Source organism: Bufo bufo, chromosome 8 (genome assembly GCF_905171765.1).
Source record: "Bufo bufo chromosome 8, aBufBuf1.1, whole genome shotgun sequence".
Classification (NCBI taxonomy): domain Eukaryota; kingdom Metazoa; phylum Chordata; class Amphibia; order Anura; family Bufonidae; genus Bufo; species Bufo bufo.
Genome location: NC_053396.1, coordinates 69,929,572 through 69,943,062, shown reverse-complemented (window position 1 = coordinate 69,943,062; position 13,491 = coordinate 69,929,572).

The window sequence follows — 13,491 nt, the reverse complement described above, 5'->3', positions numbered from 1 at the left end:
TCGGGGCACGTGTCGCACTGAGTAGTGGTGTCCTTCTGTATCAACCTCCTGCGACACACTCTGCACTTTTTTTGGGTTCGTCCCTTCTTTCCAGTATGGGGGACCGCACCTGGAAAGTGTTGGCCAGGGACGATCCGGGCGCCTACAGTTCCCGAGGTACTCCGGCCTGCTCTTTCCCGGTCCGAAAAGATCAAGGCCTCGAGGACTGCCTCATAGAACTGAAGGAATGTCCCTGTTTTGCCAGCGCTCCGGGACAGCACAAAAGAGTTGTACATGGCAACCTGTACCAAGTAGACCGCAACTTTTTTGTACCATGCCCGGGTTTTGCGCATGGCGTTATATGGCTTGAGGACTTGATCAGAGAGATCAACTCCTCCCATATACCGATTGTAGTCGACGATACAATCGGGCTTGAGGATCGTTGCCGCGGTACCTCGCACAGGGACAGGGGTGATGCCGTTACCATGAATTGTGGACAGCATAAGGACATCCCTCTTGTCCTTATACCTGACCAGCAACAGGTTTCCAGTGGTAAGGGCACGGGTCTCACCCCTGGGGATAGGTACCTGGAGGGGGTGGGCAGGGAGGCCGTGTTGATTTTTCCGCACTGTCCCACAAGCGGACGTGGATCTGGCGGCAAGGGACTGGAACAAGGGGATCCTGCTATAAAAGTTATCCACGTAAAGTGGTAACCCTTATCTAGCAGTAGGTACATAAGGTCCCACACAAGTTTCCCGGTAACACCCAGAGTGGGGGGACATTCTGGGGGTTGAATCCGGGAATCTCGCCCCTCGTATACACGAAATTTGTAAGTGTACCCTGAGGTACTCTCACAAATTTTGTATAGCTTCACGCCATACCTCGCCCGCTTGGAGGAAAATGAGTCTCCCCTTGAACGCAATGAGAGACTCATCAACAGCGACCTCCATTCCAGGTACATAGGCCTCCATTAATTTGGCCCCAAAGTGATCGATGACCGGCCGTATCTTATACAGAGGGTCATGGGCAGGATCACCTCGGGGGGACATGCTGCATTATCTGAATAATGCAAACATTTCCGGATGGCCTCAAACCGGGAGCGTGTCATGGCCGTACTGTAAAGTAGGGTCTGGTATAGGACGTCCCCACTCCAGTACAGCCTGACCAGGCCCATATGCAGCACGAGGCCCCAAAATGTTCTCATTTCGGCTGCACTGACCGGCGTCCAGTCACCGGGCCTGGCCAAAAAGGAGCCCGGGTGTTGAGCAACGAACTGTTGGGCGTACAGGTTCGTCTGCTCCACCATCAGATTTACCAGTGGGTCGCTGAAAAAATGACAAAAAAAGTCATATTCAGTGTAGGCCACTGTGGAAATCTGGATTCCTGATTGGCCTACAAAATCAGGAATCACGGGCTCGTATCGCTCAGGGCTACACCAGACTAGTTCACCGGCAGGGTGCTCCGGTTGATTTAACTGGTGGGCTGTGAAACAAGTACGAGCCCCAAAGCTGCTCGTACTAGGCTGGGCCACAGGGTCCCTAACATGGCGGTCCCCTTGCTCCGCCTTGGGGGCTCATCCTCATCGCTAGATGATGAGGAGGACGCGGATGACAACAGGAAAGTGGGGTCATCCTCGTCCTCACTGGGACTCTCTGAGTCGGAGGCAAGCTGGGCGTATGCTTCCTCGGCCGAGAACGTCCGGCGGGCCACAGGGGAGTGTGTGTGTGTGTAAATCTTTATTAAAAAAAAAACTAACTAAAAAAAAGGGCAAAAAATGTGAAAAAAAAAATTCAAAACCGCTGATCAACCGTCCGAAGTTGATCAGCGGTGGGGTGTGCGATGCACTAACAGTGGCCGGACGCTAAGAGTGCCAGCCACGGTCAGCGTATACAAAAAAAAATAATAATAATCCTGCACCCCAAAAAAGTTGGGGGGGGGCAAGCGGCAGCACCCCTGGGGGGTCTAGGGTCACACAGCTGTGCTGTGGACCCCAGACACCCTAACTTAGGGTGATGCAATAAAAGTTTATCAAACTAACTTTCCCTTTATTTTCCCTGCCTAACCCAAACTTTCCCTATGCTTTCCCTATGTACCTGCTGGATAGATGGGGGGTGCTGGGGCACAGATAGGGTCCTGGGGGGCACAGATGGGGTGATGCTGGCACCGATGGACGACGACGTGCAGGCAGCTCCTCTCTCCTCCGGCTCCGAAACACAAAAGGAGGAGGAGAGGAGCGCTTGTATCTTTTGAATCTCCCACCGGCCCACCCACCAACCAATCAGAGGCGATCCTGAGAGGTGATGTCACCATCACCACTCAGGATCGCAGGATGGTGATTGGTGGGGTAAAATCACACCACCATTACCATCCTGTTCCGGGTTATTGGGTCTTTAGAGACCCGAATAACCCGGAAACGCAGAAAACCGCGGTTTTCTGCGATCGCATACATGGGGGGGGGGGTCACAGGACCCCCCGGCGCATTTGCCCCAGGTGCCTGCTCAATGATTTGAGCAGGCACGGGGTTCCAATCACCGCCCGCCGCGCGGCGGTGATCGAAAATACACAGGGCGTACAGGTACGCCCTGTGTCCTTAAGTACCAGGACATAAGGGCGTACCTGTAAGCCCTGTGTCCGAAAGAGGTTAAAAAACACCCATTTAGGGCAAAATACTTAATTTGCGGCCTTGTCTGCATCTGTACGTGTGAAATTCAAGCATTATCTACTGCTGTCATATTCTGGTATTAAAAAAAACACACATTTAGGGCAAAAATCTTAATTTTGCAGCCTTTGCTGCATCTGTCATTGTGAGATACACGTATTAGATGCTGTTCTATTCTGTTATTTAAAAAAAAACATTTTACACCTATTTTTTAGAAATATGAGAAGAGCGTCAAATAAGGGACGTGGCCCAGGTCGTGGTGCTGCTGGTGGAGCTCCTGTTGCAGGGAGAGGACGTGGTCAATCTGTGCCAGCTACACGCACAAGTTAAACACCTTCCTCAGGTGCGAGTAGGCGACAGAACGTTCAGCGGTATTTGCTCGGGCCTAATGCGGCTCTACGAATGGTGAGGCCAGAACAAGTACAGACGATAGTAGATTGGGTTGCTGACAGTGCCTCCAGTTCCTTCACATTGTCTCCCACCCAATCTCCTGCTGAAAGATCAGAGTTGGCACCTGCAGTCGATGTCCATCAGTCTTTCACCTCACCCCCTTGCAAATCAGCCAAGCAGTCTGAGCCCTGAGTCATGCAGCAGTCTCTTCTGCTTTTTGATGACTCTGTAAGCACGGTTTTCCAGGGCCATCCACTTAGCCCTGCCCCAGAAGTGGAAGAGATTGAGTGCACCGATGCCCAACAACTTATGTTTCAAGATGAGTACATGGGAGGACCATTTCAGCACATCTCGGATGATGACGAAACACAGGTGCCAACTGCTGTGGCTTTCGAAAGTGTGCAGACCGACAAGGAGGGCAGGGGTGAAGACTGGGTGGAAGATGATGTGGAGGACGATGAGGTCCTCGACCCCACATGGAATCAAGGTCATGCAAATGACCTGTGTAGTTCGGAGGAAGAGGCGGTGGTCGCACAGAGCCATCAGCACAGCAGAAGAGGGAGCAGGGTGCAAAAGCGGAACGGCCGTCCCCAAGACAGTACTCATTCTACTGCCCACCACAGCAAGGGACTGAGCACACCAAAACTAGCTCTAAGGAGTTCCCTGGCGTGGCAGTTCTTCAGACAATGTGCCGACGACAAGACGCGAGTGGTTTGCACGCTGTGCAATCAGAGCCTGAAGCGAGGCATAAATGTTCTCAACCTGAGCACAACCTGCATGACCAGGCATTTAAGTGCAAAGCACGAGCTGCAGTGGAGTAGACACCTCAAAAACCAAGAAAGGTCTCTGGCTCCTCCTGCTTCCTCTTCTGCTGCAGTCTTGACCTCTTCATCAACCTCTGGAGTGACAGTGCCACCTGCCACCCCGCAAACAGAGGATCTGCCAGCAACACCACCATCTGGGTCACCAAGCATCTCCACAATGTCCCACAGAAGCGTTCAGCTCTCCATCTCCCAAACACTGGAGTCGAAGAGGAAGTACCCTCCTACTCACCCGTGATCCCTGGCCCTAATGCCAGCATTTCAAAATTACTGGCCTATGAAATGCTTTCATTCCGTCTGGTGGAGACAGAGAGTTTTAAAAGCCTTTTGGCGGTGGATGTCACACAGTACGTCGTGCCCAGCCGCTTTCAAGGCGTGCCATTTCTTCCCTGCACAACCAAGCGGAGGACAAAATCAGGTGTGCACTGCGCAACGCCAACTGTGGCAAGGTGCACCTCACTACGGATACGTGTACCAGTAAGCACGGTCAGGGACGTTAAATCTCCATAACAGCACACTGGGTAACTGCAGTGGCGGCTGGGCCTGAGGCGGATAGCAGTTTGGTGCATATCCTTCCACCACCGAGGATTGCAGGGCGCTTCAGTTTGCCTCCTGTTGCTTCCTACTCCGCTTCCTCATCCTCTACCGGCTCCTCATCCGGTCAGCGTAACACCTTCACCACCAACTTCAGCAGAGCCAGGGGTAAACGACAGCAGGCAGTTTTAAAACTTATCCGTTTTTGGGACAAACCCCACACTGCGCAGGAGCTGTGGACGGGCCTTGAACAACAGACTGATGAGTGGTTGGTGTCAGTGAGCCTCAAGCCTAGCCTGGTGTGCGATAATGGGCAAAATCTCGTAGCAGCTCTGGGACTAGCCGGTTTGACACACATCCCTTTCCTAGCGCATGTGCTGAATTAGGTGGTTCAGAGATTCCTTAAAAATTACGCCGATATGTCAGAGCTGCTGCATAAAGTGCGGGCCGTCTGTGAGCGCTTTCGGCGTTCTCACCCTGCTGCTGCTCGCCTGTCAGCACTGCAGCGTAACTTCGACCTTCCCACTCACCGCCTCATATGCGACGTGCCCACAAGGTGGAACTCCACCTTGAACATGCTGACCAGACTGTGCGAGCAGCAGCAGGCGATAGTGGAGTTTCAGCTGCAGCACGCACGGGTGAGTTGCTCTGCGGAACAGCACCACTTCACCACCAATGACTGGGCCTCCAATGCGAGACCTGTGTTCCTTGTTGCGCTGTTTCGAGTACTCCACCAACATGGCCACTTTTGATAATGCCGTTCTCAGCATTACTATCCCACTTCTATGCATCCTTGAAAAAACGCTGCTGGCGATGATGGAAGAGGATGTGGCACAGGAGGAGGAGGAAGATGGATCATTTCATAGGGTTTCTGGCCAGTCATTCCCAAGTGGCTCCGAGGGTGGGTTCCTGCTCCCACAAATGCCAGGTACACAATTGTCAAGCCAGGACACAGTTCTGGAGGGTGACGAGGTGGAGGATGAGGAGGAGGAGATGGAGAAGAAGGAACCATGTTCAAAGCAGGGTGGCACCTAGACCAGCTTATGGCCATCACTGGTGCATGGATGGGGGGATACAGAGGACACAGACGATGCACTTCCCACAGAGGACAGCTTTTCGTTGCCTCTGGGCAGCCTGGCACACATGAGCGATTACATGCTGCAGTGTCTCCGCAACGACCACCGAGTTGCCCACATTCTAACTTGTGCTGATTGCTGGGTGACCACGCTGCTGGATCCCCGTTACAAGGACAACGTACCGTCCTTAATTCCCTCACTGGAGCGTGATCGTAAGATGCGCGGGTACAAGCGCACGCTGGTAGATGCGCTGCTGGTTGCATTCCCACCTGACAGCGGGGGCACAAGGCGAAGGCAGAGGAAGAAGATCTAGCCAACGCAGCTGGGGCACCGCCAGCACCTCAGAAGGCAGGGTTAGCATGGCCGAAATGTGGAAAAGCTTTGGCAGCAGGCCACAACAACCAGCACCACCAGCTGATATGGAACGTCTTAGCAGGAGGCAGCATTTCACCAACATGGTGGAGCAGTATGTGTGCACACGCCTACACTTACTAAATGACGGGTCTGCCCCCTTCAACTTCTGGGTTTCCAAATTGGGCACATGACCTGAGCTTGCCCTTTACGCCTTGGAGGTGCTGGCCTGACCTGCAGCCAGTGTATTATCTGAATGTGTGTTTAGCACAGACAAGCACAGCCGCCTTTCCACAGCCAATGTGAACAAGCTCACGTTCATTAAAATGAACCAGGCATGGATCCCACAGGACTTCTCCATACATTGTGCAGAATAGACATGTATACCGGCCTTAACCAGCCATTGTTATACTACAGCGCCATTGCTCATTCTTGTACCTTGGATATTTCACACTCTTTTGGAGTGTACCCTAATAAAAAAAAAAATTATTTTAATTTAAAAAACGTGTTGGCTAACGCGTCCTCCTCCACCGCTGCTTCCACCTACATCGCTACGTCCACCGCCTCCTCAATTTCCTACTCCAAATGGACCTCAACCTCATAAATCATGTTTTTTTTTTTTTCTTTGTACGTATTTTATTTTATGTCGTTTCACTAATTTGTCTGTTACATTTTCAGGTGAAATTCACAAATTTTTGAGTGTGATATACCACTGCTATACCTAGTAGACAGGTAAAAAAAAAAAAATCACTAATTTGTCTGTTACATTTTCGTGTGACATTCAACATTTTTGGGCTGTGATAGACCCTTGCTCTACCTAGTAGACAGGTTAGTAAATTTCAACAATTTTTCTGTTACATTCTTGGGTGACATTTTACAATTTTTGCCGTGAATAAACCCCTGCTCTGCATAGGTGACAGGGACCGAAATTTTTTAAAATAATCTGTTCCATTGGTGGGTGACATTAACCCATTTCTGGCGATGAAAACCCCTGCTTTGCATAGGTGACAGGGACTTAAATTTCTAAAATTCGTCTTTAATTGGCCCTTACATTCGATCCCTTTGCTTTAATAACTTGTCCCACATTTCCGCTTCATCCCATTGACCTCCCTTGGACGAGGTCTCCCTTTCTCACACTCCCTCTCCGGCATGGAACTCTGATTCGCCGATAACCGTGATCAACATGGTGGGCTCAGAAAAGAACATCGAAAGTTGATAGAGAAGATATCCAAATGTATGGTGGACTTCACAGGGACGTGCGATCAGGCAGAAGTTATCTGGAATTAACAAAGCGGCAGCAGGGCTTCTCCTGGCTAACGTTTTCAAATCCAAAATACCCCAGTGACATTCCCTATAATTTTTTATTAATCATTCCAATAAAAGGGCATCTTAAGAGTCCTGTATTATTTTTTATCGTCACTACCTCCCTGAGTCAGGAGTGGGTAATTACCCGCGCCCCCTCCTTAACTTGGAAGCTTTGTCCCACATTTCCGCACAATTACATTTAATTTCATCCATTGACCTCCCTTGCATGGGGTATCCCTTTCTCAGACTCCCTCTCCGGCCTGGAACCCTGATTCCCCGCCACCCGTGATCACCATGGTAGGCGCATAAAAGAACATCAAAAGTTGACAGAGAAGATATCCAATTGGATCATGGACATCACGGGGACGTGCGACATGGTGGAGCAGTGTGTGTGCACACGCCTACATGTACTGAATAATGGGTCTGCCCCCTTCAACTACTGGGTCTCCAAATTGGGCACATGGCCTGAGCTTGCCCTTTACGCCTTGGAGGTGCTGGCCTGCCCTGCAGCCAGTGTATTGTCTGAACTTGTGTTTAGCACGACTGGAGGGGGTTATCACAGGTATATTTCCCAATGTTTTGGGGTGTACCCTAATTTAAAAAAATTAAAAATTAAAATAAATTTTAGACCAAAAAGCAGTGTAGGCTACCTCCTCCTCCTCCTCCACCGCCGCTTCCACCTACACCGCCACATCCACCGCCCCCTCAACCTCCTACTCCATATGGACCTCGTCCTCCTAGATCAAGATTATTATTTTTTATGTTTACATATTTTATGCAATTTAAAGTAATTTCCCTATCCACATTTGTTTGCTCTTAACCACATTTTGATGCCATTTGCAGCCCTCTAGCCCTTTCCATGACATTTTTACAGCCATTTTAGTGCTCAAAAGTTTGGGTTGACTTCAATGGGGTTCGGGTTCGGGGTCAAGTTCGGGTCCCGAACGCGAACTTTTTTGTGAACATTCAGGTTTCTGCTCAACTCTACTCATTAATCATTACATACACTTTTCACATGAAACACATCTAAGATACATCAAGTGAATGGGGTGGAGCACTGTAATTACACTGTTCTGTCGCTGCTGTGTTGAAGGCGAGCAGGAAAAAACAAATTAATTAGATATTGATGAAGTAGAAAATCTGGCAATGCTGGATCTGTGTGAGGTCCAGCGGGCTGCTCTATGCCAGAACAATCGAACGAAGATGTAAACCACATACAGTACGTGGACCATGGTCCGTGAAAACTCAGCCTGCTGTCCTGCTGAGTGCACGGTGTCATTGGTTGCTATGACGCCGTGCACTTCGTGCTGCCACCGCTGTACAGTAATACACTCGTATAGATCATACAAGTGTATTACTGTACAGCGGCACAAAGCGCACGGCATCATAGCAACCAATGACGTGCACTCAGCAGGATGCATTTTCACAGACCGTGGTCCACGCATGTGTGAATGAGGCATTAATGCGCATAAGATCCGCCATCACACATTGGTATGATATAAGCACTGCATTGTCAGGATTAGAGAGGTCTTGTCACAGGGCTAAAATGTCACATTGACATGGGTGATTAAGTCATTTTTTTTTTTTTGGTCTATGGCCTGTGGGTGATCCAAAAGACTGGGGAAATACTTCTTCTATCAGGACTTAAGTGTGACGTACACCCTGGATAGACACTGCGGAACCCTAATTCATCAAATGTAACATTTAACGGGATTGTGCTCCTTTGTTTTTTCAGACTCCCAACCCTACTCCCCATCATGGCCAGACCCACAGTGGTGCATATATTTACCTGATTCCCCTGCCTGGTTCTAGATCCATCACTCCCCCTTTTGCATTGCTGGTTCCAAAGGGACCCACATCAACATCCTTTTTGAAGCAGACACATGACTACTGGCTGGCTGCAGCAGACAGAATTAAGCATGATGGGGGTATTGGTTATATGCCGCTCGCCCCTTACATTATTACACTTAACCAATGACCACCAATACATCCCACCCCCTTGTAACCTATCTACCCACGTAAACCCCAAATAAAACTCTGACAACCGAATGGAATGTATTGGCCACAGCAGCCGTTTATTAACATAAAATACATAAATAACAATAACTTCCTCATAACAACCTGACGGGGGAGGTCCTTGGAGCCCCAAAACTCTGAGCTGCCGAAGCGGGGTGAGCCAATTTGCTTCCAGCCGTTACCCCCAGCTCGGAAGCACCACAGAATGGCCCCCTCGATCCATCAGAACGGCTCGCCCATCATGGGAGGCCAGCCCCAACCGTGGAGCCCTCCCAATGTCAAGTTCCAATGTACCCAACTCCAAGTACCCCCCCCCCCACCGCCACCAACGCACAGATTTGACCCCTCAACTCTGTGCGCTCCTCCACACCCTCAATGCGATCTCAATTCCCTCCTTCAATGCCAAACACCACATGTGAAGCCCCACCGCATTCAAATGCACCCCATCTGACCTCCAAAAGGCTCCAACACCACTCTTCAACTCCCTATGTCTGACCACCACAGCCCCATTCCTCACCATGAAACGCCCTATGGCCCGATTAACTTTTACCCGCGCCTTATTCACAGCCTTCACTGACCAAGCCTCCCTCCAAACCCGCCTTGTAACTATGTCTGACCATATGGTCACCAAACCAGGGAACAACGACCACAGACGCAACATATTTAACTTAATATCTTTCACTAGCTCCCTGATAGGCCGCGCCGCCAAATCGTTTCCACCCGCATTGACCACCAACACGTCAGGCGTCCTATCCATCTTTACAAAATTATGCACCTCCGGCAGCACCCACTTCCGAACCATGCCCCTACACCCTATCTATCTTACCAAAGCCGACTCCCGGTCGAAACCCAGCTGCTGACCATCCGGCCGAACCGATGCCCGTTCAGCCCCCCAAAAGACATATGAATGCCCTAATATCCACACCAGGGTGGGTGCTGCACCTGAAAAAAGAAAAGCAACGCAAGAACAACACTGCATGTAATAAACAGAACGTACCCACCTGCCCCTGCCGTCAGTCACATAAACCACTTATAAGCGATTCAAGCACACATAGGATCTAAAACGCATCGACTCCCAACGCCCTATCCGCTTAATGACCTCCTCCGCCAAACCCAACCGTGCCGCTTCGGTCGCCGCCCCAATCCTGAAAGAGTGGCTCGAGTACCCCTCACGATCCAACCCCAACCGGTTCAAACATTTCGAGAATACCGCCGACAAAAAGGATCCATCCGCGTGTGTCAACCACGAAGATATCCTCACCCCAACCCTCGCCCCGTACTCTTGAAGACAATGGACCGGAAACATATCACATTCCGCAATTCCAAACAAAACCACTCTGCGCCCCCTGCCTTCTACATCAGTCTTCGAATGACGTATAACAAACTTCACCCTGTCCGGAAACAAATCTACATTGTCTCTCATCAACCCCCCCCCCCCCATCCTCCTTGTCGACGGAAAAACCAGCTCACCCAAACAAACTGCCCCAAAAAACGCCAAGGAAAAGGCCAATTTAAATAACCAGACTTCCCCCGCCAAACTACACACTCCCCTTAACTGATCCCCTAAATGTAAAAGTAAAGCAAACGACACAGGCCTCCAGGTATCTTCCCCAGTCCGCAACCTATGCCAACCCTTTAATGCCTGGGCTACCAAGAACGACTTGGTGAAATCGATCATCCTTCTTAACTTAAAACCAAATGCCAACCCTGCCATATAACCATTCATCTTACTCACCGACCAGCCCTCCTCCCTACAATGGCCCACGAATGTCAACAAAGAAAATTCTAACTCTGCCATCCCCCCACCCATATCACCACACCACGCTTTCAAATACATAGCCCATGTACCGGGTGCCAACAATGCTTGAATGAGCCCCATTATGGTTCCTCCAACAGGTCCCACAGGCATGCCGGACACTGCAATCACACCACTTCTGACTCCGGGGCCAGCCTCCTGAAACTATCCCACGGTTAACGAGAAAGGGCTTTCTCCACCCCTGGCACATGCACCGCCACCACCCAGGGATTAAGCGACAAACACTCCAACACCAACCATTGAAGGAGCCGTACCACTAGTGCCGAAGAAGCCAACAAACCGTTTATCGCCTGAACTACCCCCAAGTTATCACCGTGGAATCGTATTTTCTTATCCCAAAAACGGTCACCCCACAGCAAAACCGCTAACACTATTGGAAAGAGCTCCAACAGAGCCAAATTCTTCACCCAGCCTCGCTCAATCCATGCACCCGGCCAACATCCAGCGCCTCCCACAAAACGCCCCAAAACAGCACCTTCCGCCGCATCAGTAAACAGTTAAAAATCAAACGAGTCTATAACCTCCCCCATGAATAGCGAGCGACCGTTATACTTCTGTAAGAAAGAGCTCCACACAAGTACGTCCACTCGCAATTCCTTCCCCAACCAAATATAATGGTGCGGGGCTACCACACCCGCAGTCACCCCAGCCAAACGCCTGCTGAATACTCTCCCCATGGGCATAATCCGGCACGCGAAATTAAGTTTCCCAAGTAGCGACTGAATCTTGTGTAACTGCAGCTTCTTTGCCTGTAAAGCCCTCGCCACCTCCCTTTTCAAATCCACCAATTTTTCCTCGGGCAATCTACACTCCATTCTCACAGAATCAATCACTAGCCCTAAAAAACTCAATTCCGTTACCGGACCCACAGTCTTTTCTGCTGCCAGCGGAACCCCAAACAGCTCAAAAAGCGAACATAACGTTTCTAACAACACTGCACACACCCACGACCCCGGGGGGCCTATACACAAAAAATCGTCCAGATAATGAATCAGAGATTCACAACCTGACGAGTCCACCACTGCCCATTCCAAAAAGGAACTGAACGTTTCGAAATAGGCACATGACAGGGAACACCCCATAGGCAAGCAACGATCAACGAAAAAAAAAAACATCCCAAAAACACCCCAACAAATGGTGACAATCCGGATGCACTGGCAGTAACCTAAACACCGCTTCAATATCCGTTTTTGCTAACAACGCACCCCTTCCATAATGCTTCACTCAGGTAACCGCCGCATCAAAGGAAGTATACACCACCAAACACAGTGCGGGGTCGATACCATCATTGACTGACCATCCCTTAGGAAATGACAGGTTGTGAATAAGGCAAAACTTGTTCGCCTCTTTCTTGGGGACTACCCCCAGCGGAGACACCCGTAAATCAGAGAAAGGCGGCTCCGGAAATAAGCCCGCCATCCGCCCCAGCGACACCTCCTTGTTTAGCTTCTCCACCACCACATCCGGATGCTCCCTTGCCGACCGCAAGTTCCTTCTTAAAAACACTGCCCCCCCGGTACGAACAGAATCCTAAAATCAACAAGAAAACCCTCATGAATCAAAGCCGCCGCTCCTCTATTGGGGTATCTAGCGAGATACAACTCCATCTTTCTCAGCCGCACGGGCGTCTTCCCCTTTGCTATTAGAATCGCCCCCTTTTTGGCTACCGCCCTTAAAGCATCTCACCGCTCCATGATTCCCCCTGCATCCGGAGCACTCGTGCTTAAACTTACATTTAAACCCAAATCTACAAACTCCTTCATTAAATGTGAAACACAAGCCTTTTGCGGATGCTGTCGCCAGGGTTGTTGCACCCCCACTACCCACCTCCCCTCGAAAGGGCTGGGCCGACCGAACTGGTGCCATCATTTTCAGCCACAAGGCGATGTCCTTGTGGTCCCACCGTATTTCCGGACGCACCGCCTTTCTCTGCCTGAATTGCTCGTCATACCGCAGCCAAGCAACTCCCCCGTATGTCCGATACGCCTCGCCGATAGCGTCCAGATAACAAAATGGGGCCGAACAATTCTCCGGCGCCTTTTCCCCAATAACGCTTGCTAATATCGCGAACGCCTGAAACCAATTTGCAAACGTCTGCGGTATTAACCAAAACCTGCATTTCTCTTCCTCCTCTTTCTTCCCATCCTTCTTACTCGTCCTATCCAAGTTAAATCTTCAAGGGGAAGCAGAGAAAAAATCTCCACGTACTCCCCCCTCCATATACACTCCCTAACCTCGGCTTTTTTTTTTTTGTAAAATCTTTATTTAATTTTTGATAAATATTTCCATCAATTGGCATGACAGTTGCAGGTATAAAAACAATTAACATCAAGAAGTACTCCATAATCCTTAATGATCAACATACTTTGGTAATTACTATTACAGAAAAGTGCATGAAGTAAGTTAAGTGGAAAAAATTACACAATACATGACACAGTACATGACACAATCATGGCTTGCATGCGACAGCTGAGGTGGACTTGAGAAAAGCTAACTGCTAAGTGCATTATACATTTAGACCCCACCCTTAACCGTTAATAAGTC